Here is a 27,636-nt window from a genome sequence, read left to right as displayed (position 1 = left end):
TCTGGCTACCTGTCCTTTTTTTTTTTTTTTTTTAGGTTTCACATATTCATTACTGAGCTACACAGTGAGCAGTGGTGAGGAAAGATCAAGAAGAGAGAAGAGAGCCATTCCATTTCTCCCATCAAACACAGGCAGCTGTTCCAGACCGTAGTGATGTTCTGTTATGGTAAGACACAATTGACCTTAATAGCATAAGTGTGTGCCACTTCATATGTGAGGCTCCTTATAGACCCAGCTTGTTTCTTCTAGAGTGTCTTCTCTTGGAGTTGTACCTGATTGTATTACCAGTTTTCATTTGAATCCATGGGGGAATGGGACGATTTTGCTATTGTTTCTTGGCCGGGAATCGCTTGATCCTGAAAGTGTTGTGAGAAGACATGGCGAGGAAGAAATTTAAATGCACATAGGATGGCAGACAAGAGAAAAGATCCCCTCTGGTTACCTGTCCTTGAGTAATCCTCTCTGCTTGTAATTATCATGACCAGAGATTGGATAGGAAAATAAAAGACTATAGGAATTACTCAGGGCTTAATCTGTCCTTGCATATGATGGTGGTGGGGAAATAAGTTGAAAAAGGTACATAATATGGTACTTGGGTTTTCTAAGGGCTCATTTATATACTATTTATATTCCCAATTTGGCATAAAAAAAATTGAGGCTCTGACGATGTAATTTATAAAATTGATACATGGTACTATAAAAGATGGTTTCATAAAAATGTGTTTTAAAATGTAATGACAAAACATTCTGGCTATCTTTAAAAAATAGACTTTGAGTGATTTGGAAGTGCCCAGGTCACTTTAAAGAGAATCTTTATTAGTCTTTAGAAAGTGATGTTTATAACAGCTTGAAACTCAAAGGAAAAGGAACTCGGGGAGAAGCACGTTCAATAATTTCCAAGGTAACATGGATGCATACTGTATGCTCCTTTCATCTCATTTCTTACTGCCACAGCCTTTCAAGGAAGAAAATAATATATTCTTCATGGAAAAAAAGTGTAAAGAAGACAGTATAAGAAAGGCGTACTTTGGGAACTAATTGAAGTGTTCATGAGGCAAGTTAATGCTTTTTTGCCAATAACTTGTGTACAGATAGGTTAAAAGGATTTTCAACCCCTCTCTGAATCTGCCCCCTCCACACCCAAACTGGGATACATTTACTGAGAAAACAAGGATCTGGCATTTTAAAAACATTAAAAATATTTTATGTGAGTTATTTTTTACTTAGCACAGTAGAAGAAAATCAAGATTAATTCATCAGTGTATAGTCACCTTAAAAGTGTGGAGGGCACTTCGATGGCCTCAATGGCCAGTAGAAGGTAATAAGTCAAAATGGGGAGGGAGCAGGCTGTGTACAAAGTTGACTCTAAACTCTCTTTTGCTGTGGTGCAGTTTTTGTGGACTGGATGGCTGAGAGATCCAACAGAGAGAAAGAAATCATCACCAGGATCAACAGAGATAGGAGCAGAGGAAACTTGGAAAGCTGTTTTGACAAAATCAATGATAAGAAGCCAGATCCCTGGGGTGGGTATCTGATCATGAAGCAGAGAACAGCATGTCATTAAGAATTTGATCAAGATTGAATAACTTCTGGCGATTTACTTACAAAATGACTCTTGCAGCCCTGGAGCATGGTACTCTTGCAGCCCTGGAGCATGATACTCTTGCATGAACCACTGAAAAGTCTCATTACAAAATACAAAATAAATTTTTTTAAAAAGAAGAAAATATTAAAATGATCTTTGCCAAGTATATAGGTGAAAATAATGTATAACTTTTTTGTTTGCTTACTAGTAAAATTGAATTATTTTCCATACTTTTAAAATTTTTACTAATTTTTCCCTGTCAACTGAATTTGGTGCCTTAATTTTAGTAAATATAATTTACCTCCTGTTTACTGATCATATATTACAGTAAAGCAGGTTGCCAGTGTTTTGGAGAGGGGGCTGTGGAGAAATAAAAGAAATGACAAATCCCTTCTCTTAAAGCCATATACTGTGTGGGGGAGAACAGCTTGTGCAGAATAATGTGACAGAAGTAAGGAAAGGAATGTGGATTGGGAAAACGGGACAGCTACATGTAAAAAAATGAAATTAGAACACTAACATCATACACAGAAATAAACTCAAAATGGATCAGAGATCTAGTGTAAGGCCAGATACTATAAAACTCTTAGAGGAAAACATAGGCAGAATACTCTTTGACATTAATCGTAGCAATATCTTTTTTGATCCACCTCCTGGAGTAATGAAAATAAAAACAAAAATAAACAAGTGGGACCTAATTAAACTCAAAAGCTTCTGCACAGCAAAGGAAACCATAAACAAAACAAAAAGACAACCCACAGAATAGGAGAAAATATTTGCAAACAAAGCAACCAACAAGGGATTAATCTCCAAAATATACAAACAGTTCATGCAACTCTATGTCAAAAAAACAAACAATCCAATCAAAAAATGGGCAGAAGACCTAAATAGACATTTCTCCAAAGAAGATATACAGATGGCCAAAAAGCACATGAAAAGATGCTCAACATCACTAATTATCAGAGAAATACAAATCAAAACTACAATGAGGTTTCACTTCACACTGGTCAGAATGGCCGTCATCAAAAAGTCTACAAACAATAAATGCTGTAGAGGGTGTGGAGAAAAGGGAACCCTCCTACACTGTTGGTGGGAATGTAAATTGGTACAACTACTATGGAAAACAGTATAGAGGTTCCTTAAAAAACTAAAAATAGAACTACCATATGACCCAGCAATCCCCCTCCTGGGCATATATCCAGAGAAAACCATAATCCAAAAGGATACTTGCACCCCAGTGTTCATTGCAGCACTATTTACAATAGCCAGGACATGGAAGCAACCTAAATGTCCATCGACAGATGAATGGATAAAGAAGATGTGGTACGTATATACAATGGTATACTACTCAGCCATAAAAAAGAATGAAATAATGCCATTTGCAGCCACACAGATAGACTTAGAGATTATCATACTAAGTGAAGTAAGTCAGACAAAGACAAATATCATATGTTATCACTTATATGTGGAATCTAAAAAAAAGTACAAATGAACTTATTTACAAAACAAAAATATAGTCACAGAGTAGAAAACAAATTTATGGTTACTGGGGAGGTGGGAGGAGGGAGGAATAAATCAGGAGCTTGGGATGAACTTACACACACTACTATACATAAAATAGATAACTAGTAAGGACCTACCGTATAGCACAGGGGACTCTACTCAATACTCTGTAACGACCTATATGGGAAAAGAATCTAAAAAAGAGTGGGTATATGTATACGTATAACTGGTTCACTTTGCTGTAGAGCAGAAACTAACACAACATTGCATTGTAAATCAACTATACTCCAATAAAAATTTTAATAAAGAGAAAGGAATGGGGAAAGGAGGGGGAGTGTTAAATGCAGACATGCTTCGGAGCAGCTAGCTTCAAGGTTCTAAACAGAACCACTGGTGAGTGGAACTCACACACCTCCTTTGAGTTCTATTCCAGTGGTCAATGTTGGAGAAATATCTTTGGGTCTGGAGGCAGAAGAGCAGGACAGAGGGACAATCCAAGAAGCCCTCTGAGACTCAGTGAATGCTTTATAACATGTTTACTTGCTGGCTCATGAGTTGAAAATGGCAAGAAAATGTCAGGTTTGACTTCCAGTGAGATAAAACAGTGTTCTGCCAACGAGGTCCTGTAAAGGGCTTACTTTGGGCTCCTATCTTCGTTCGGGGTATGTGCTCAAAGTGTATATTCCTGGGGCCACTGGCTGAAGGTCTTTCCATTTTAGGGAAAGCAAAATGTAGAGAAGACATTTTATCCTATGTTGTACCCTGCCTCTGGGCATTGATAGTGTGCCCAGCCTTCAGCAGGGAGAGTCAGATTTGGTTATTTTTCCGCAGTCTTTGATTAATGAGCAGGACAATTCATCCCAGTCACAACCATGTTAGTGACTTTCTCAATGGTTCTCAACTGGAGAAGAAAGTCAGCAGATGGCTGGGAAATACCCACCTGCTGTTTACAGTCAGTCTGAGGCTTGTTAAGCTGGTTCTTCCAGGAATCTCATGTGGACAAGAGTAGACACCATGCTACTTTATTCACATTTTCAAAATCCCTTTTTTGCCCTTGGTTCAACTATCAAATGGTTGAATGGTTTAAGTGAAATATTTTGCAGGTCTCTCTGAGATTGGTTGGATACTTATGTGAAGACAGAAAATTATATGACAGGTTTAGTAGTGACAGCGTGGACATGAGACTCGGTACATCTGCTAAAACATGGAAGTTGATCCATCTATCAATCATTCTCTGAATTAAGAATTGGATAGTGGAGAAAGCACTTAGATTCTTTTCCTGGATGTATCATTTATTTATCACCAGCGTGATTCTGGGTTTTGCAGTGAACTACTCCGAATTGTAGTTTCCTTTACTTTGCAAAATGGGGATTGTAAGCAGCAAGCCAGCATACTTCACTGGGTATTATAAGGATCTAAAAAGACTGCATACATGAAAGAATTTACAAAGTATATACATGATACAGATGTGAAGACTTACTGCCAATAAGGGGTATGTGCAGATCACCTATGATGTTCCTGACTCAGCTCTAGGTTTTTGGAAGATACTGAATAGCTAAAAGGTGAGGCTCCTGCCCTCAACATCTATATGGTCCAGGTAACTGAGAGCAGCACAAGGCAGTACCTAAATCAAGACCTAAAGCGGCTGATGGAAAAGAAGTGCCATCAGAGTTTAGAGAAGAATGAGATGAGCAAGGGTTAATGTACAGATAGACAACATTATGGAAGAGGTAGGCATTGAGTTGCACTTTAGAACAGGGAAATGGGTGAACTGAGAGGACTGAAATTAAAAGAAGCTGAAAAGGACTTAAACTTCGAAGTTCAACCTTTTCCAAAAATGTCCTTTGCCTACTATGTTCACTGTCAAACTCCTTATTTACAAGTTCACCCCTTTCTAAACCCTAGGAATTCTTTTCTGACCCTCCCAAATGGAGCTGGTCATTCTCTCCTCTAGTGGTTCCTATCCTCAAAAGATACACATTTACATTATTGAAAGTATCTCATTGTGTCAAAACAGTAGTATAAATACCATTTTAAAAATGAGGCAGACCTGGGTTCTACACCCAGTTTTACCGCTAACTGACTCTGACTCAGGGCAAATCATTTACCCTTCACCAGTTGAGTAAATCTTTCATCTGTAAGCTAGAAATGATAATAACAACATTATTATTCTGAGCATTAAATGAGGAAAAGTGTCTCAATGAATCCTGTGTGTAGTGAACACTTCAGAAATGATGTCTGTTGTTAATTTTATGGATCTGTTGCCCTCATTGGTTAATGTGGAACTCTCATTATGCTTTTCTTTAGATACTAGCGTCTATCCTGGGGCCAGGCACAGAGTAGGTACCTGGTAAATATTTGAACCAAAATGAGCATTCAAGATGGAGAAGGCATTTTAGGAAGTGGCAACAGCAAAGATACAGAAATAGAAATAGAGATAATCTGTGTGAAGAGTAGTGAGCATGGAAGTGGGAGGGGAGAGAAAATGAAATAATTTCTCTGATCTGATGAGAGGAAAGATTTATATTGGAGAATAAATTACGCTAGATGGATTCGTGGGGCACAGATAGAGGAGGACCAGGATTTTGGGTTTGATGCAGTGGGTAATAGGGAATCATAGTTTTTTGAGGAGGAGTGACATGATGAAAAATGTTGAGTAAATAGATTAAGACTTCCCTGGTTCAATAAGCAAATTATTTTTAGACTAAAAGCTATATCACTATGACCATTTATGACTATAATTTGTTGCCTTCTCACTCGATTGTAAGAGAAACAAGTCAATATTTTTCTCTTCTTTCCAAGTTTTTAAAGGAAAAAGAAACATTATTTTTCATACTTGATATGGCTGTGTGGTGAGTCTCCTTCAGATCAGTGAAAGTACTCCTCTCTGAAGACATTGAAGGGTGTCTTAACAATAATGATTAATGACTTAAAAATACCCATAAATCTTTGAGGAATGAACAAACCACTATTAGAACCATATGTTGCTCTCACTTTTTGCATGGAACTTCTATGAAAGTCGCTAGGAGTTCAGTGGAATGATGAGGGGAAGCATATGGCCCTAGATCTGAACTAAATTAGTAACAGTATGAAAACACAGTTAAATAGTGATAATCCCCCTTGTTATCCAGCTTTTTTCCTTTTTCAGACAACCTTGTGGTGTATAGTTAACCACAAAAAAGATACTTGTTAAATGGGGAGAGCCAACCTGCAAGGAGAAACCATGTGGCATATCTTTTGAAACAAGCTGAAGAGGCAGTGATTTGGGGCTTTGTTGCTCAGGACTGCCATGGAGTCATTTAGAGATCAAAAAAGAGCGTAACCCGACGACTATGCATTAGGCACTCCATCTGGCTCTGTCCCACACTGTTGCCATAGTCACCTATCTCCTAGCAACAATGAACAGCATTTTCATGTCTCTAAAGTGACAAAGCATGCAAGTGAAAAATATAGATGTAATCACAATAGGATAATAATCTGAGAGGTTATCTTATGGTCAAAGTTCACTGTGAAGATCTATATGAATCTGTGGTTTCATGATCCTCTCTCCTGTGATGGGTTTTGATAAGAAAATGCCTTGGCTCAAATTGAGGCAGCCCAACAGCTTGCTATTGAATATAAGGACTACAGATACCATTACAAAGAACATGGTAAAGGGGAAGTTTATTTTAAAAGTGGAAAAACACAATTATCAGTTTGAATAACCTGACGATCATTATCTAGAACTCTGGGTAGAAGGGACTGGGGATGGAAAAACCCTGGCCTTCGGTCTGGGAAGAAGGAATATTCCATCCTAACAAATTCAGGCTCAAACAGTCCATTAGCAGCCTTTGCAATGAGCAATGAGTCTCAATTGAGGTCACTAATCAGAAGCAGTAAAGAAGCTGAAATAAAGATAAAAGGAAAAGGCTATATGCGTCATGCTTGTCTTTGAGGCAAAGTGAAAAACAAACTGTGACACTACTTAGAGGATCTTTAGCTGTTTATTTCTAAATGTTTGTACCATACTTCAAATAATCTTTATTTAAATATTCTGCCAAAAGAAATCCATTGAGATACCAGCCTTGTTTTTTTTTAATGTCACAGCCTTGAATCCTAATAAACCTTGCTATTATACTGACCCGTGTGCATAAAATGAGAACTCAGAAGAGTTCAGACATCCACACAGAGGTTAGTAACAAAGAAATCAATGCCAATTTTCATCTTTAAATGCCATTTTGTGTATTATTTACTAGTTTCATCACCTATGTCCCATGACCCACTTCTCCTTTAGAAAGAAGAATACATATGTCTTTCCTGATTTTGTATCAGAACGTATGCATTTGGTAAATGTCAATGAAAGATGCACACTGTGGGAAGTAGATTCAGGAATGTCTCTGAGAGATGTCACTTGAGGGGAAGTAGAGCATCAAAACAGTGTTGACTCCAGGATGAAATAAATAATCCCCACACCTAGGCAGGCCATTATAATGTGTTTACACATTACATGCAGAGCTGAGTTTAGCTGTGCTAACTGCTTTGTCAGAAAATCCTCCTGAAATTAAATAATCATAGAAGATAGGTGAGTGCTGATTTTGTGAAATAAACAGTGATTGAGGAAAGAAGAAAAACCAGCAGGACTCAGCATGAAGCAAATTAATTCATGCTGCAGATTTACTCTCCAGAAGAAATTAAGTTGCCCACTTCCTAATCAGTACAGTTCTTGGCATGCCGTTTCTTTCTCTTTCTTCCTAAATTTGTTTCACGTTAGAGCTCCTTCATTTTTCTTTCCACTATTTTTATTTTATTCTATTTATTTATTTTTTTGGAGCTAGGAGATAATTGATTAAATGCATACATGGAAATTTTTTGTATGGGCTTTCATTTTACTTTATTTTTTTTTAACATCTTTATTGAGTATAATTGTTTTAAAATGATATGTTAGTTTCTCCTTTATAACAAAGTGAATCAGCTATACATATACATATATCCCCATATCTCCTCCCTCTTGCGTCTCCCTCCCACCCTCCCTATCCCACCCCTCTAGGTGGTCACAAAGCACCGAGCTGATCTCCCTGTGCTATGTGGCTGCTTCCCACTAGCTAGCTATTTTACATTTGTAGTGTATATATGTCCGTGCCACGCTCTCACTTCGTCCCAGCTTACCCCTCCCGCTCCCCGTGTCCCCAAGTCCATTCTCTGTGTCTGCATCTTTATTCCTGTCCTGCCCCTAGGTTCTTCAGCACCATTTTTTTTTTTTTTTTTTAGATTCCATATATGTGTGTTAACATACAGTATTTGTTTTTCTCTTTCTGACTTACTTCACTCTGTATGACAGACTCTAGGTCCATCCACCTCACTACAAATAACTCAGTTTCGTTTCTTTTTATGGCTGAGTAATATTCCATTGTATATGTGTGCCATATCTTCTTTATCCATTCATCTGTTGATGGACACTTAGGTTCCTTCCATGTCCTGGCTGTTGTAAATAGTGCTGCAATGAACATTGAGGCACATGACTCTTTTTGAATTATGGTTTTCTCAGGGTATATGCCCAGTAGTGGGATTGCTGGGTTGTATGGTAGTTCTATTTTTAGTTTTTTAAGGAACCTCCATATTGTTCTCCATAGTGGCTGTATCAATTTACATTCCCAACAACAGTGCAAGAGGGTTCCCTTTTCTCCACACCCTCTCCAGCATTTATTGTTTGTAGATTTTTTGATGATGGCCATTCTGACTGGTGTGAGGTGATACCTCATTGTACTTTTGATTTTCATTTCTCTAATGGTTAGTGATGTTGAGCATCCTTTCATGTGTTTGTTGGCAATCTGTATCTTCTTTGGAGAAATGTCTATTTAGGTCTTCTGCCCATTTTTTGGATTGGGTTGTTTGTTTTTTGATATTGAGCTGCATGAGCTGCTTGTAAATTTTGGAGATTAATCGTTTGTCAGTTGCTTGATTTGCAAATATTTTCTCCCATTCTGAGGGTTGTCTATTCGTCTTGTTTATGGTTTCCTTTGCTGTGCAAAAGCTTTTAAGTTTCATTAGGTCCCATTTGTTTATTTTTGTTTTTATTTCCATTTCTGTAGGAGGTGGGTCAAAAAGGATCTTGCTGTGATTTATGTCATAGAGTGTTCTGCCTATGTTTTCCTCTATGAGTTTGATAGTGTCTGGCCTTACATTTAGGTCTTTAATCCATTTGAGTTTATTTTTGTGTATGGTGTTAGGGAGTGTTCTAATTTCATTCTTTTACATGTAACTGTCCAGTTTTCCCAGCACCACTTATCGAAGAGGCTGTCTTTTCTCCATTGTATATCCTTGCCTCCTTTATCAAAAATAAGGTGCGTGGGTTTACCTCTGGGCTTTTTATCCTGTTCCATTGATCTGTATTTCTCTTTTTGTGCCAGTACCACACTGTCTTGATGACTGTAGCTTTGTAGTATACTCTGAAGTCAGGGAGCCTGATTCCTCCAGCTCTGTTTTTCTTTCTCAAGATTGCTTCGGCTATTCGGAATCTTTTGTGTTTCCATACAAATTGTGAAATTTTTTGTTCTAGTTCTGTGAAAAATGCCATTGGTAGTTTGATAGGGATTGCATTGACTCTGTAGATTGCTTTGTGTAGTATAGTCATTTTCACAATGTGGATTCTTCTAGTCCAAGAACATGGTATATCTCTCCATCTGTTGGTATCATCTTTAATTTCTTTCATCAGTGTCTTATAGTTCTCTGCATACAAGTCTTTTGTCTCCTTAGGTAGGTTTATTCCTAGATATTTTATTCTTTTTGTTGCAGTGGTAAATGGGAGTGTTTCCTTAATTTCTCTTTCAGATTTTTCATCATTAGTGTATAGGAATGGAAGAAATTTCTGTGCATTAATTTTGTGTCCTGCTACTTTACCAAATTCATTGATTAGCTCTTGTAGCTTTCTGATAGCATCTTTAGGATTCTCTATGTATAGTATCATGTCATCTGCAAACAGTGGCAGTTTTACTTCTTCTTTTCTGATTTGGATTCCTTTTATTTCTTTTTATTCTCTGACTGCTGTGGCTATAACTTCCAAAACTATGTTGAGTAATAGTGGTGAGAGTGGGCAACCTTGTCTTGTTCCTGATCTTAGTGGAAGTGGTTTCAGATTTTCACCACTGAGAACGATGTTGGCTGTGGGTTTGTCATATATGGCCTTCATTATGTTGAGGTAAATTCCCTCTATGTCTACTTTCTGGAGGGTTTTTATCATAAATGGGTGTTGAATTTTGTCAAACCCATTTTCTGCATCTATTGAGATGATCATATGGTTTTTAATCCTTCAATTTGTTAATATGGTGTATCACATTGATTGATTTGCGTATATTGAAGAACCCTTGCATCCCTGGGATAAATCCCACTTGATCGTGGTGTATGATCCTTTTAATGTGCTGTTGGATTCTGTTTGCCAGTATTTTTGTTGAGGATTTTTGCATCTATGTTCATCAGTGATACTGGCCTGTGGTTTTCTTTTTTTGTGACATCTTTGTCTGGTTTTGGTATCAGGGTGATGGTGGCCTCATAGAAACAGTTTGGGAGGGTTCCTCCCTCTGCTATATTTTGGAAGAGTTTGAGAAGGTAGGTGTTAGATCTTCTCTAAATGTTTGATAGAATTCGCCTGTGAAGACATCTGGTGCTGGGCTTTCTTTGTTGGAAGATTTTTAATCACAGTTTCAATTTCAGTGCTTGTGATTGGTCTGTTATATTTTCTATTTCTTCCTGATTCAGTCTCGGAAGGTTGTGCTTTTCTAGGAATTCGTCCATTTCTTCCAGGTTTTCCATTTTATTGGCATACAGTTGCTTGTAGTAATCTCTCATGATCCTCTGTATTTCTGCAGTGTCAGTTGTTACTTCTCCTTTTTCATTTCTAATTCTATTGATTTGTGTCTTTTCCCTTTTTTTCTTGGTGAGTCTGGCTAATGGCTTATCAATTTTGTTTACCTTCTCAAAGAACGAGCTTTTAGTTTTATTGATCTTTGCTGTCATTTCCTTCATTTCTTTTTTATTTATTTCTGCTCTGATCTTTATGATTTCTTTCCTTTTGCTAACTTTGGGTTTTTTTTGTTCTTCTTTATCTAATTGCTTTAGGTGTAAGTTTAGGTTGTTTATTTGAGATGTTTCTTGTTTCTTGAGGTAAGATTGTATTGCTATAAACTTCCCTCTTAGAACTGCTTTTGCTGTATCCCATAGGTTGTGGGTCATCGTGTTTTCATTGTCATTTGTTTCTAGGTATTTTTTGATTTCCTCTTTGATTTCTTCAGTGATCTCTTGGTTATTAAGTAGTATATTGTTTAGCCTCCATGTGTCTGTACTTTTTACAGATTTTTTCCTGTAATTGATATCTAGTCTCATAGCATTGTGGTCAGAAAAGATACTTGATACGATTTCAATTTTCTTAAATTTACCAAGGCTTGATCTGTGACCCAAAATATGATCTGTCCTGGAGAATGAATGTTCCATGAGCACTTGAGAAGAAAGTCTATACTGTTGTTTTTGGATGGAATGTCCTATAAATATCAATTAAGTGCATCTTGTTTAATGTATCATTTAAAGCTTGTGTTTCCATATTTATTTTCATTTTTTTTTTTTTTTTTTTCACACACACACACTGTATTTTATTTTTACAAGAGATAAATCGACTGACACCAAGCATTGTACATGGATGACCACAACAAAAGCAACAATGATTGCAATTACCAAACATGAAACACACTCATACTATGTCATAGTATTGACATTCAGTCCAGTAATCCTCCACTGTAACAGCTCCTTTACTTTGCAGTGAAAATTGATTTGTATATTCTTTGCCTCTGAGTCCTTGTGGAATTTTTTTTTTTTTTTTTTTTTAAATTCAGACAGAAAGTCACAAAAATTATACTCATCCTCATCAGTTCACTCAGTCCCATGTAATTAATTTTTTTTTTCATCTTGATCTTTTGTTAGCACTTTTATGAGTTCATCAGTTTTTCATTAGAGTTCTGAAAATGCTTATTCATTCAGTTCAGCAGTACAGTCTGTTACCAGAAACCTGTACTTGTCAGAGTCTTTTCCATGTATTTCTTGAAGATGAAACCCTTTTATAGGAACATATTTGCAAAATCATCAGAGTACACCCAGAACTGTCTGTAAATGACAAAAGACTTAAAAATGACCACGGTTAAAGATTTGATGACAGTTCATAATAATGCAGTTGACAAGAAAATTAGTTATTTCTGAGATATACATTTTAAAGTAATAACTAGGATTATTACTTATAACATTATACCATAACATATAAGATTTTTAGAAATTTCATGTAATGTCTGAAACATTTATATTGACATATTTCCATACATATTTCCATACAAGTACAAATATAAGATTTTTAGAAATTTCATGTAATGTCTGAAACATTTATATTAACATATTTCCATACATATTTCCATACAAATACAAATATGATTTTTAGAAATTTCATGTAATGTCTGAAACATTTATATTAACATATTTCCATACATATTTCCATACAAATACAAATATAAGATTTTTAGAAATTTCATGTAATGTCTGAAACATTTATATTAACATGTTTCCATACAAATAACCCAATGAAAGTTTAGTATTAGTTGTTTTGTTTGTTTTTTTATACTGCAGGTTCTTATTAGGCATCAATTTTATACACATCAGTGTATACATGTCAGTCCCAATCGCCCAATTCAGCACAGCACCATCCCCACCCCACCGCAGTTTTCCCCCCTTGGTATCCATATGTCCATTCTCTACATCTGTGTCTCAACTTCTGCCCTGCAAACTGGCTCATCTGTACCATTTTTCTAGGTTCCACATACATGCATTAATATACGATATTTGTTTTTCTCTTTCTGACTTACTTCACTCTGTATGACAGTCTCTAGATCCATCCACGTCTCAACAAATGACTCAATTTCGTTCCTTTTTATGGCTGAGTAATATTCCATTGTATATATGTACCACATCTTCTTTATCCATTCGTCTGTTGATGGGCATTTAGGTTGCTTCCATGACCTGGCTATTGTAAATAGTGCTGCAATGAACATTCGGGTGCATGTGTCTTTTTGAATTACGGTTTTCTCTGGGTATATGCCCAGTAGTGGGATTGCTGGGTCATATGGTAATTCTATTTTTAGTTTTTTAAGGAACCTCCATATTGTTCTCCATAGTGGCTGTATCAATTTACATTCCCACCAACAGTGCAAGAGGGTTCCCTTTTCACCACACCCTCTCCAGCATTTGTTGTTTGTAGATTTTCTGATGATGCCCATTCTAACAGGAGTGAGGTGATACCTCATTGTAGTTTTGATTTGCATTTCTCTAATAATTAGTGATGTTGAGCATCTTTTCATGTGCTTCGTGGCCATCTGTATGTCTTCTTTGGAGAAATGTCTATTTAGGTCTTCTGCCCATTTTTGGATTGGGGTGTTTGTTTCTTTGATATTGAGCTGAATGAGCTGTTTATATATTTTGGAGATTAATCCTTTGTCCGTTGATTCATTTGCAAATATTTTCTCCCATTCTGAGGGTTGTCTTTTCGTCTTGTTTATGGTTTCCTTTGCTGTGCAAAAGCTTTGAAGTTTCATTAGGTCCCACTTGTTTATTTTTGTTTTTATTTCCATTACTCTAGGAGGTGGATCAAAAAAGATCTTGCTGTGATTTATGTCAAAGAGTGTTCTTCCTATGTTTTCCTCTAAGAGTTTTATAGTGTCCAGTCTTATATTTAGGTCTCTAATCCATTTTGAGTTTATTTTTGTGTATGGTGTTAGGGAGTATTCTAATTTCATTCTTTTACATGTAGCTGTCCAGTTTTCCCAGCACCACTTATTGAAGAGACTGTCTTTTCTCCATTGTATATCTTTGCCTCCTTTGTCATAGATTAGTTGACCATAGGTGCGTGGGTTAATGTCTGGGCTTTCTATCTTGTTCCATTGATCTATGTTTCTGTTTTTGTGCCAGTACCATATTGTCTTGATTACTGTAGCTTTGTAGTATAGTCTGAAGTCAGGGAGTCTGATTCCTCCAGCTCCATTTTTTTGCCTCAAGACTGCTTTGGCTATTCGGGGTCTTTTGTGTCTCCATACAAATTTTAAGATGATTTGTTCTAGCTCCGTAAAAAATGCCATTGGTAATTTGATAGGGATTGCATTGAATCTGTAGATTGCTTTGGGTAGTATAGTCATTTTCACAATGTTGATTCTTCCAATCCAAGAACATGGTATATCTCTCCATCTGTTGGTATCATCTTTAATTTCTTTCACCAGTGTCTTATAGTTTTCTGCATACAGGTCTTTTGTCTCCCTAGGTAGGTTTATTCCTAGGTATTTTATTCTTTTTGTTGCAATGGTAAATGGGAGTGTTTCCATAATTTCTCTTTCAGATTTTTCATCATTAGTGTATAGGAATGCAAGAGATTTCTGTGCATTAATTTTGTATCCTGCAACTTTACCATATTCATTAATTAGCTCTAGCAGTTTTCTGGTGGCAGTTTTAGGATTCTCTATGTATAGTATCATGTCATCCGCAAACAGTGACAGTTTTACTTCTTCTTTTCCAATTTGTATTCCTTTTATTTCTTTTTCTTCTCTGATTGCCGTGGCTAGGACTTCCAAAACTATGTTGAATAATAGTGGTGAGAGTGGACATCCTTGTCTCGTTCCTGATCTTAGAGGAAATGCTTTCAGTTTTTCACCATTGAGAATGATGTTTGCTGTGGGTTTGTCATATATGGCCTTTATTATGTTGAGGTAGGTTCCCTCTATGCCCACTTTCTGGAGAGTTTTTATCAGAAATGGGTGTTGAATTTTGTCAAAAGCTTTTTCTGCATCTATTGAGATGATCATATGGTTTTTATTCTTCAATTTGTTAATATGGTGTATCACATTGATTGATTTGCGTATATTGAAGAATCCTTGCATCCCTGGGATAAATCCCACTTGATCGTGGTGTATGATCCTTTTAATGTGTTGTTGGATTCTGTTTGCTAGTATTTTGTTGAGGATTTTTGCATCTATATTCATCAGTGATATTGGTCTGTAATTTTCTTTTTTTGTAGTGTCTTTGTCTGGTTTTGGTATCAGGGTGATGGTGGCCTCATAGAATGAGTTTGGGAGTGTTCCTTCCTCTGCAATTTTTTGGAAGAGTTTGAGAAGGATGGGTGTTAGCTCTTCTCTAAATGTTTGATAGAATTCACCTGTGAAGCCATCTGGTCCTGGACTTTTGTTTGTTGGAAGATTTTTAATCACAGTTTCAATTTCATTACTTGTGATTGGTCTGTTCATATTTTCTATTTCTTCCTGGTTCAGTCTTGGAAGGTTATACCTTTCTAAGAATTTGTCCATTTCTTCCAGGTTGTCCATTTTATTGGCATAAAGTTGCTTGTAGTAGTCTCTTAGGATGCTTTGTATTTCTGCGGTGTCTGTTGTAACTTCTCCTTTTTCATTTCTGATTTTATTGATTTGAGTCCTCTCCCTCTTTTTCTTGATGAGTCTGGCTAATGGCTTATCAATTTTGTTTATCTTCTCAAAGAACCAACTTTTAGTTTTATTGATCTTTGCTATTGTTTTCTTTGTTTCTATTTCATTTATTTCTGCTCTGATCTTTATGATTTCTTTCCTTCTGCTAACTTTGGGTTTTGTTTGTTCTTCTTTCTCTAGTTTCTTTAGGTGTAAGGTTAGATTGTTTACTTGAGCTTTTTCTTGTTTCTTTAGGTAGGCTTGTATAGCTATAAACTTCCCTCTTAGAACTGCTTTTGCTGCATCCCATAGGTTTTGGGTCGTCGTGTTTTCATTGTCATTTGTCTCTAGGTATTTTTTGATTTCCTCTTTGATTTCTTCAGTGATCTCTTGGTTATTTAGTAACGTATTGTTTAGCCTCCATGTGTTTGTCCTTTTTACGTTTTTTTCCCTGTAATTCATTTCTAATCTCATAGCGTTGTGGTCAGAAAAGATGCTTGATATGATTTCAATTTTCTTAAATTTACTGAGGCTTGATTTGTGACCCAAGATGTGATCTATCTTGGAGAATGTTCCGTGCGCACTTGAGAAGAACGTGTAATCTGCTGTTTTTGGATGGAATGTCCGATATATATCAATTAAATCTATCTGGTCTATTGTGTCATTTAAAGCTTCTGTTTCCTTATTTATTTTCATTTTGGATGATCTGTCCATTGGTGTAAGTGAGGTGTTAAAGTCCCCCACTATTATTGTGTTACTGTCGATTTCCTCTTTTATAGCTGTTAGCAGTTGCCTTATGTATTGAGGTGCTCCTATGTTGGGTGCATATATATTTATAATTGTTATATCTTCTTCTTGGATTGATCCCTGGATCATTATGTAGTGTCCTTCCTTGTCTCTTGTAACATTCTTTATTTTAAAGTCTATTTTATCTGATATGAGTATAGCTACTCCAGCTTTCTTTTGATTTCCATTTGCATGGAATATCTTTTTCCATCCCCTCACTTTCAGTCTGTATGTGTCCCTAGGTCTAAAGTGGGTCTCTTGTAGACAGCATATAGATGGGTCTTGTTTTTGTATCCATTCAGCCAGTCTATGTCTTTTGGTTGGGGCATTTAATCCATTCACGTTTAAGGTAATAATCGATATGTATGTTCCTATGACCATTTTCTTAATTGTTTTGGGTTTGTTTTTGTAGGTCCTTTTCTTCTCTTGTGTTTCCCACTTAGAGAAGTTCCTTTAGCATTTGTTGTAGAGCTGGTTTGGTGGTGCTGAATTCTCTTAGCTTTTGCTTGTCTGTAAAGCTTTTGATTTCTCCATCAAATCTAAATGAGATCCTTGCCGGGTAGAGTAATCTTGGTTGTAGGTTCTTCCCTTTCATCACTTTAAGTATATCATGCCACTCCCTTCTGGCTTGCAGAGTTTCTGCTGAGAAATCAGCTGTTAACCTTATGGGAGTTCCCTTGTATGTTATTTGTCGTTTTTCCCTTGCTGCTTTCAATAATTTTTCTTTGTCTTTAATTTTTGCCACTTTGATTACTATGTGTCTCGGCGTGTTTCTCCTTGGGTTTATCCTGTATGGGACTCTCTGCGCTTCCTGGACTTGGGTGGCTATTTCCTTTCCCATGTTAGGGAAGTTTTCGACTATAATCTCTTCAAATATTTTCTCTGGTCCTTTCTCTCTCTCTTCTCCTTCTGGGACCCCTATAATGCGAATGTTGTTGCGTTTAATGTTGTCCCAGAGGTCTCTTAGGCTGTCTTCATTTCTTTTCATTCTTTTTTCTTTAGTCTGTTCCGCAGCAGTGAATTCCATCATTCTGTCTTCCAGGTCACTTATCCGTTCTTCTGCCTCAGTTATTCTGCTATTGATTCCTTCTAGTGTAGTTTTCATTTCAGTTATTGTATTGGTCATCTCTGTTTGTTTGTTCTTTAATTCTTCTAGGTCTTTGTTAATCATTTCTTGCATCTTCTCAATCTTTGCCTCCATTCTTATTCCAAGGTCCTGGATCATCTTCACTATCATTATTCTGAATTCTTTTTCTGGAAGGTTGCCTATCTCCACTTCATTTAGTTGTTTTTCTGGGGTTTTTTCTTGTTCCTTCATCTGGTACATAGCCCTCTGCCTTTTCATCTTCTCTATCTTTCTGTAACTGTGGTTTTTGGTCCACAGGCTGCAGGATTATAGTTTTTCTTGCTTCTGTTGTCTGCCCTCTGGTGGTTGAGGCTATCTAAGAGGCTTGATGCGAGGCTCTGGTGGTGGGTAGAGCTGACTGTTGCTGTGGCGGTCAGAGCTCAGTAAAACCTTAATCCACTTGACTGTTGATGGGTGGGGCTGGGTTCCCTCCCTGTTGCTGTGGCGGTCAGAGCTCAGTAAAACCTTAATCCACTTGACTGTTGATGGGTGGGTCTGGGTTCCCTCCCTGTTGGCTGTTTTGCCTGAGGCAACCCAACACTGGAGCCTACCCGTGCTCTTTGGTGGGGTTAATGGCAGACTCTGGGAGGGCTCACGCCAAGGAGAACTTCCCAGAACCTCTGCTGCCAGTGTCCTTATCCCCACGGTGAAACAGAGCCACCACTCGCCTCTGCAGGAGACCCCCCAACACCAGCAGGTAGGTCTGGTTCAGTCTCCCCCAGGCTCACTGCTCCTTCCCCTGGGTCCTGATGCACACATTACTTTGTGTGTGCCCTCCAAGAGTGGGGTCTCTGTTTCCCCCAGTCCCGTCAAAGTCCTGCAATCCAATTCCCACTAGGCTTCAAAGTCTGATTCTCTAGGAATTCCTCCTCCCGTTGCCTGACCCCCAGGTTGGGAAGCCTGACGTGGGGCTCAGAACCTTTACTCCAGTGGGTGGACTTCTGTGGTATAAGTGTTCGCCAGTCTGTGAGTCACCCACCCAGCAGTTATGGGGTTTGATTTTACTCTGATTGTGCCCCTCCTACCGTCTCACTGTGGCTTCTCCTCTGTCCTTGGACGTGGGGTATCCTCCTTGGTGAAGTCCAGGGTCTTCCTGTCAATGATTGTCCAGCAGCCAGTTGTGATTCTGGTGCTCTCGCAAGAGGGAGTGAGAGCACGTCCTTCTACTCCGCCATCTTGGTTAATCTCCTTATTTTCATTTTTGATGATCTGTCCATTGGTGAAAGTGGGGTGTTAAAGTCCCCTACTATGATTGTGTTACTGTCTATTTCCCCTTTTATGGCTGTTAGCATTTGTCTTATATATTAAGGTGCTCCTATGTTGGGTGCATAAATATTTACAGTTGTTATATCTTTTTCTTGGACTGATCCCTTGATCCTTAGGTAGTGCCCTTCTTTTTCTCTTGTAATATCTTTATTTTAAAGTCTATTTTGTCTGATATGAGAATTGCTACCCCAGCTTTCTTTTGATTTCCATTTGCATGGAATATCTTTTTCCATCCCCTCACTTTCAGTCTGTATGTGGCCCTAGATTTGAAGTGGGTCTCTTGTAGACAGCATCTATACAGGTCTTGTTTTTGTATCCATTCAGCCAGTCTATGTCTTTTGGTTGGAGCATTTAATCCATTTACATTTAAGGTAATTATCGATATGTATGTTCCTATTACCATTTTCTTAATTGTTTTGGGTTTGTTATTGTAAGTCTTTTCCTTCTCTTGTGTTTCCTGCCTAGAAAAGTTCCTTTAGCATTTGTTGTAAAGCTGGTTTTGTGGTGATGAATTCCTTTGCTTGTTTGTAAAGGTTTTAATTTCTCTGTCGAATCTGAATGAGATCCTTGCTGGGTAGAGTAATCTTGGTTGTAGGTTTTTTTCCCTTTCATCACTTTAAATATGTCCTGCCACTCCCTTCTGGCTTGCAGAGTTTCTGCTGAAATATCAGCTCTTAACCTTATGGGGATTCCCTTGTATGTTATTTGTTGTTTTTCCCTTGCTGTTTTTAGCATTTTTTCTTTGTATTTAATTTTTGATAGTTTGATTAATATGTTTCTTGGCATGTTTCTCCTTGGATTTATCCTGTATCGGACTCTTTTTGCTCCCTGGACTTGACTATTTCCTTTTTCATATTAGGGAAGTTTTCGACTATAATCTCTTCAAATATTTTCTCAGTCCCTTTCTTTTTCTTTTCTTCTTCTGGGACCCCTGTAATTCAAATGTTGGTGTGTTTAATGTTGTCCAGAGGTCTCTGAGACTGTCCTGAATTCTTTTCATTCTTTTTTCTTTATTCTGCTCTGTGGTAGTTTTTTCCACTATTTTATCACTTATCCGTTCTTCTGCCTCAGTTATTCTGCTATTGATTCCTTCTAGAGAATTTTTAATTTCATTTACTGTGTCATTCATCACTGTTTGTTTGCTCTTTAGTTTTTCTAGGTCATTGTTAAACGTTTCTTGTATTTCCTCCATTCTATTTCCAAGATTTTGCATCACCTTTACTACTATTACTCTGAATTCTTTTCCAGGTAGACTGCCTATTTCTTCTTCATTTGTTTGGTCTGGTAGGTTTTTACCTTGCTCCTTCATCTGCTGCATATTTCTCTGTCTTCCCATTTTGCTTAACTTACTGTTTTTGCGGTCTCCTTTTCGCAGGCTGCAGGTTCGTAGTTCCCATTGTTTTTGGTGTCTGCCCCTAGTGGCTAAGGTTGGTTCAGTGGGTTGTGTAGGCTTCCTGGTGGAGGTTACTGGTGCTTGTGTTCTGGTGGATGAGGCTGGATCTTGTCTTTCTGGTGGGCAGGACCACGTCCGGTGGTGTGTTTTGGTGTGTCTGTGACCTTATTATGATTTTAGGCAGCCTCTCTGCTAATGGGTGGGGTTGTGTTCCTACCTTGCTAGTTGTTTGGCGTAGGGTGTCCAGCACTGTAGCTTGCTGGTCGTTGAGTGGAGCTGGGTCTTAGCGTTGAGATGGAGATCTCTGGGAGAACTTTCGCTGTTTGATATTACGTGGAGCCGGGAGGTCTCTGGTAGACCAATGTCCTGAACTCGGCTCTACCACCTCAGAGGCACAGGCCTGATACCCGGCCAAACACCAAGACCCTGTCAGCCACTCGACCAGGTACATGGTGAGTTTCTTGCCTTTTGGGAAGTCTGAGATCTTCTGCCAGCAATCAGTAGGTGTTTTGTAGTAGTTGTTCCACATGTAGATGTGTTTCCGATGCATTTGTGGGGAGGAAGGTGATCTCCACGTCTTAGTCCTCCACCATCTTGAAGGTCTCTCCTTTCCACTAATTTTAAAATTACAGTTTGAAGCTCCAATTCTCTGTGTGGTTCTGTGAAGTCTGGCCTTCAGTTAGTTTCTTTACCACTTATTTGTTTTGGAAAAGAACATTTCTCCCCAGTCATCTCGCTTGCTTATTTCATTTATGTCTGCTCCAGAGGAGAATATAAGGAGTCACCATGGTTACTTTGTCTCTTCTGCATTATACTGATTTCATGACTCAAGGGATACGAATGTTTTCATTATACTAATTTGGAATCACTGAAGGAAAACTATATCTTAGTGTCCATTCACAATATATGGCAGCTCAGTGTAAATATAGATTGCTGGGTTCTTTCCCTATTCTTCTCATCCAGTAGCAAAAGAAAAATAAAAGGCACAAACTGTTGTTCTTCCAGTTATTTCTGCACACAGAGAAAGATGTCAACACACATTAAAACTGAAACCACATTTGAGAAGACACGCAGAACTTTGCAAATGCCATTGCTGTTTGTAGAGCTTTGAGCTGGAGGGGATATCATATGTTTTTCAATCTGTTTTTATCTCTTCTGCTGTCTTAAAATAAACATGTAATTCTTGTTCTTGGCCTTAGAACGTGAGTTGTGCCATCAGTCTGTTGTGATCCATTTGCTAAAATATTCCAATGATGAATGACTTTTCCTTCCTGTAATAACTGTTGTGGTATCATTTTTGCGTAATGAAAGTCTTTGTGTCTCTTGGAGGGCTAACAATAGGAAAGGACAGCTATGTGGCACAAGCCCTGGTTGATAACCAAAGCTTGTAAGATTTCATTTGAATCCTATCTCCCTTACAGGCACAGTTGGCTGGTAGGAAAATTCCATTGGCACCACCTGCATACCAACTTTGATTTCAAATGGTGAGACCAGATTTCTAAAAGTAAGGTATTGGAACATGGCCATGCCTTAAAGTTGAAGCCAATATTACAATTTACTCTCTAACTTATGTATGTGAAAGTAGTTTTTGTGATGGCTAACATGTCCAGGCAGTTTTCTTCTGCCTGATATATCTGGATTTGACTGGTTTGTGTAAATGGTTGTGTGTGGTATTTATACCTTTGGGGCATTAATTATAGCTTCTTGTAACCATCAGAAGACAAAAGGGCTGTCCTGAATATCTAAACAGCTGGGTTACTGGCAGATACTCAGATTACTAAAGGCAAGGAGGACACTGTTTTTGACACTTAGTGGGAATTGAGTCTGTTGTTGCTACTGCAGTTTGAAGGTATTTTAATATTGTAAAAGATCATCCCCCTGGCATGGGGTGGTTGGTGGGAGGTATCCCCTGAGGAATGAGTGAGGAGTGGTGAGATAGAAAATGTAAGTCAGAAAGGACTTGGTCAGCCAGTGGTCTTTGAAATGCCAGTTCTTCCTGTTGACATAATCTCACATTGGAAATAGAGCTTGAAATAAGGTCAAATAGAGTACAAGCTTCAAAGGAAGAAGAGATAGAAAATTTCCAGGGCTGTATGTATGTCTGTTGAGGTGATGTGTTTGGCATCTTTGACCCAGGGACCCTAATGAAACCATGCTAGATATCGGCTAGAGCAAAAGGTAAAGGATAGAATGAGCCTCAGTACCTAATTTAGTTAGATTTAAGTTAGTAGCTATAACAAATAAACTTCTAAATTTTGTTTAACAATGGAAATCTATTTCTCCTTCTCATAATGGTCCACTGCAGATGTTTCAGGTAGGCAAGATTCTTTCCTCAACATAATGATTCCGAGAGTCAGGCTCTTTCCATCTCATCTCTACAACAGTAAGGACATCAGAGCTTTCTGATTCAGCTAGTGAAAGGAGATTTTAAAAAAGGATTATGGAGAAGATGCACCTACTTCTTATGTTCCTTGGCCCCAAAGTCATACTCACCACTTTTGTTCATATACCATTTGCAAGAAGTAGCCACACAGCCTCATCAAGGAATGGGAAATATTGCCCAGCAATAATCTAACACTGTGCAAATGGAAGCTTAAATCATGGTGGATTGCCAACTGGCAAATGTGTCAGTATAGTTGGAAAGGGAAGGACTCTAGGTCTCAAATGGGAAAGTGCTTTATTACAAATGTGTGAAGGGCAAGGACAAGGACAATACATGAAAGTTTGGCAAGTAGGCAGATAGAGTAAGTTCAAGTTTTATCCTAGAAGAAATATAATGAGTCAGATTCTAAAAAAGACTAAGAGTCCATAAGAATTTTCATCGAATACAAAATTTCATAAAGCAAATATCTGTATCAAACACTACCAGAAAGGTTTTAGGGTTGTGGGTAGAGGGAATGTATAAATGTACAAGACAGGAATTTGTGATCGTTTGCAGGGTAATCTAAAAAGGGAAAGGTGTTTGGTTTCAAATGGTGTCTGGCTTGGAGTACTTGATGCAGCTTCCCTCATATTTCCACTACATGTTATTAGAGACTAGAAGAAGGTATAACTTGCTGCTGAAAGCTAAGGTTATCAGAAAACTTAATGTCAAATTTGAGACATGTTCTTACCAAATAGGAAGAAGATAGAGCTGTACTGAGAAAAAATAGCTAGGTTACACTCTTATCCTGGCCTCTACCCACCAGAAAATTGTTCAGGTACCCCTCTAATGTGTGAATTCTGCTTTTTAAGGTGGTTTGAATGCTTGTCCCTGCTTCCATCTTTTCATTCAGAAATAGAGAAAGGGACTAAGAGTGCACATTGGAACCTGGTTGATTTAAAAAAAAAAAAGTGGAGCATGGAAAGGAACAGCTTTGGCAGCAGTCCATGTTGGATGCTGGTAGTTTTATAAACTTTATTAAATCAGAAAACCAGGCAGGGGAGGTGGTAGAAAATTCCACTTTGTTATAGGAAAGCTGCATTATAGAAATGCCTGTGAGGCCCTAGTATTGAGCTAAAGGTATACATGTCAAAATGCTCTCCTACTGTAGATCTGAGAAGGGAATGCAATCAGTATTCGTGGTATCCTTGTAGGTAGACAGTGACCCTGAGTAAATGTCCCTTTGTTCAAAAATGAGGAGGAGTGTGGGGCAAGAGAGGTTTACTGTAGAATAGCTGGGCCCTGGGCTAAGCCTATGTGTATATGTTCAGCTTTAGTAAATATTACCCAGCTGTGTATGAGATTACAGTTGCTCTATATTCTTGTTAACTCTTGGTATTTTCTGTCTTTTTAATTTTAGCCATTCTGTAGAATGTGTAGTGGTATTTCACTGTGGATTTGCTTGTCCCTGATGGCTAATGAAGTAGAGCATGTCTGATGAATTAATAGGGCCATCTCTAAGAGACCAAGGAGCCACCTAAGGGACTATCTCATTCAGGGGTAAGTTCAAAGTATTTAAGAGCCAGTAAGACACAGCACTGGCCAATCAAAATGAACACTAGCTTGGAGTAATGAACTAAGGTCCTGCAAGCCCTGTCTGTGCCATGGGCTAACCCTTAGTAGCTGGCATATTGCCAGGTTTGAGTGGTCCTGGAGGAGGCCTGGGTTGGCTGGGGAAGTGGGAGGAGGAACTCCACTCAGGGTCACAGAACAGTGGCTGTTTGCAACCCATGGAGATCATTTCAGTATTTAATCAACTGTGTGTCCAAAATGGTGCAATCTAGCAGAATATTAGCTATATCTCATCCTAAGGGAGCAGAGAATCAGATTCACAAGACTAATGAAATGGAGGGTGAAGAGAGAAGTAATTTTGAGTATAGTGGTAATTAGTTCAGTGTATCTGAGTACAAGGTAGGTGGCAAAGACTGATGGATTGTAAACAACACCAGAAAAAAAATTTTACTAAAAACTCTTTAAGATGTTGAGGAAGAAGAATCATAACTTCTATATACCCTTTAAAGAAGGCAAAGCCAAAAGGAGATAATTTACTCCCAATTTTATTTTGACATCTCCGATCCATTACTTTAGGTTCCAATAGGAAATGTTGGTGCTTACTGAATAGTGGGATCAGAACAAAAAAATTCATGTATACTGTGCTACAGCTCAACGGATTTGTTCTGGAGCACACATGAGAAAGTCCTCATGAATTTCAGAAGTAATTAGAAGTAGATTTAATCAGAGGACTGGAGGACCTTCACAAGCAGGTCAAGGAAAGAGCTAGGGCTACATTTATTTTATTTATTTATTTTTTAAATTGTGATAAAAATAATATAAAACTTACCATTTTAATCATTTTTAAGTGTACAGTTTAGTGACATTAGATACATTCACATTGTTGTGCAACCATCACCACAATCCATCTCAAGAAATTTTTCTCTTCCCAAGTTGAAACTCTGTGCCCATTAAAGAACAACTCCCTTTCCCCCCTTCCCTTTAGCCCTTCACCATTCTACTTTCTGTTTCCATGAATTTAACTACTCTAGGTACCTCATAAAAGTGGAATCATGCAATATTTGCCTTTTTGTATGTCTTCAAGTTTTGTTCATGTTGTAGCATGTGTCAGAATTTCATTCCTTTTTTAAGCTGAATAAAATTTCGTTGTATGTATATATCACATTTTGCTTATCCGTCCATTCATTGATGGACATCTGGGTTGTTTCCACCTTTTGGCTATTGTGAATAATGCTGCTATGAACATTGATCTACAAATACCTGTTTGAGTCAGGGCTACATTTTAAAAAAAAATAAATTTATTTATTTATTTTTAGCCGTGTTGGGTCCTCGTTTCTGTGCGAGGGCTTTCTCTAGTTGCAGCGAGCGGGGGCCACTCTTCATCGCGGTGCGTGGGCCTCTCTTGTTGCGGAGCACAGGCTCCAGACGTGCAGGCTCAGTAGTTGTGGCTCATGGGCCCAGTCGCTCCGCGGCATGTGGGATCTTCCCAGACCAGGGTTCGAACCCGTGTCCCCTGCATTGGCAGGCAGATTCTCAACCACTGCACCACCAGGGAAGCCCAGGGCTACATTTTTATAACTTAACTAGTATAGCTCTGAGGCAGTGGCCTTTGTAAGTGGATGTGGGCCCTTCTGGGGACCTTGTCATCACTTTCTCTCCACACCTATAATAAAATAATAATTGCTACCTTTACTAGGTGGTTACTATATGTTTTAAGTGTTTAAGACACTGTTTTAAGTATGTTACCTGTATTACGCCATTTAAAGCTCAAAACAAATCCATAAAGCAGGTAATATATTTATATTTATATATGTTACATATCTAGTAGGTAATATAAGATAATCTTATTTTTTCACAGGGAGGGTTTTGCCCAAGGTCACATGCTAATATGTGCTTGATTGTGCTGACCATTACATTGGGCTTAGAGATGCTGTAGATCTAATGTAGACTTCAAGCCCAAGTCACATGCTCTATATCCAGGTATGCATTGGTGTTGTTCAGCAACCCCTAATAATAAGATAAAATTTTGTCTCCCATTCTATCAGTTTTCTTTTGGGAACAGCATCTTTAGGAACGCAGGGCAGGGATTGCATATCCATGATCACACTAGTCAGATATTATCAAATATTCTCAAAAACTTACCATAATCCTCAGTAGATTGCTTAACTCCATGGGTCCTGCCCATGGGAAGCAACTGTGGAAAGTAAGCACAGATGCCAAATTCCTCATTATAATCCCTGAGACCAGATGTGTTTCAGAATTTAAAAAAAATTTTTTTTAGTTTTAAATTCTGTAAAACCCCCAGTGGGAATTGTGCATCATATGAAATTCAAATTTTTAATGTTCCCAACAATAAAATATATGAATATTCATAGTAAGTGAGATCAGTTAAGATTATAAATAGCCTCATGTCAGTTCCAGCTAGATTTTGTTGACAAATGAGTTTTGTTTTTTTTTTTTAACATCTTTATTGGAGTATAGTTCCTTTACAATGGTGTGGACAAATGAGTTTTGATGCCAAATAATAAACATATCTTTAGGTTTTCAGAACTTTTAGAACTGTATCATTGGGATAAGGACTTGTGGAACTATACCCTGAAATAAGCATGGCCTGAGCCTGCCTTCCCAAAAGTCAGCCATGTTCCACCCAGCAGGCCAGGTAAACCATGGCCTTTGGGGTTGGTTTCATTCAGTGGCAGATTCAGATTTTGTGCAGTCTGAAACTTAATTTGATTGGACCCCATGCCAGAAAAAGAGTATAAAATTACAAATAGAAAACTAGGTGTGAAAATAAACATTTATTTAGAATGATAAATCACAACAAATTACAGTAAAAAACAGCTAATGAATATCACAGGTATTTCCTTTTGGTTTATGATTTTGGTTCCTACTTGGATACTTTCTCCTTGATACATTTGAATTTTGGAATGCTCAGGAATTCTGAAAAAAGAGTAGAGGGAATCTGAAATTAAGGAATACACAAGAGCAAGTTAAATGTACTCTAGAATTGCTGCTATGTTTAATGGGCTACATAATTGTGTAGTCAAATTACTCTTATGTAATGCACATTGAATAATTACATGTAGGTGTTTGGTCATAGAAATACTTATTTCCTCAGGACATTTTCTTGCCCTGGTAACATTTTTGTATGTCATTTCATCTGGAACCTCTGGTCTTCAACAGGACAGTGTATTTCATATACTATGATGTGATCTAATGAAATTAATAAAACATGTGACTTTACATACAGCTATATTTTTTTTTTGTAGTACTACTTCAGGTTTGCGCCCTACAAACTCAGGCATTCTGATAAATTCTTTTTTGGACCATTCCATAAAAAATGTGCATTTTTAATTGCATATGCTGTATTATTGTTTATAGTTCTGATAGGAGAAAACCAGTTTTGATCAGTCATTGATGAGAATTGGTTCCTATTATTATAATTCTGTATGTCTGATGATTAGAAGAATTTTCTACTTCTATCTCCGGATTTTCAAACCTCACTTCTCCACTACTCACATACTTAAATCACAATAAAACCTTTGGCCCTGTACCTTCCTGCAGATAAATCATCAT

The 27,636-nt window shown here is 37.8% G+C and overlaps 1 pseudogene; it reads right to left on the bottom strand.

Annotated features, from left to right (window-relative positions):
- Positions 1-223: 223 nt before the first annotated feature.
- On the bottom strand, positions 224-27,636 carry LOC132363361 (large ribosomal subunit protein eL39-like; annotated as a pseudogene).

Source organism: Balaenoptera ricei, chromosome 3 (genome assembly GCF_028023285.1).
Source record: "Balaenoptera ricei isolate mBalRic1 chromosome 3, mBalRic1.hap2, whole genome shotgun sequence".
Classification (NCBI taxonomy): domain Eukaryota; kingdom Metazoa; phylum Chordata; class Mammalia; order Artiodactyla; family Balaenopteridae; genus Balaenoptera; species Balaenoptera ricei.
This window is presented reverse-complemented; position numbering and strand designations above follow the sequence as displayed.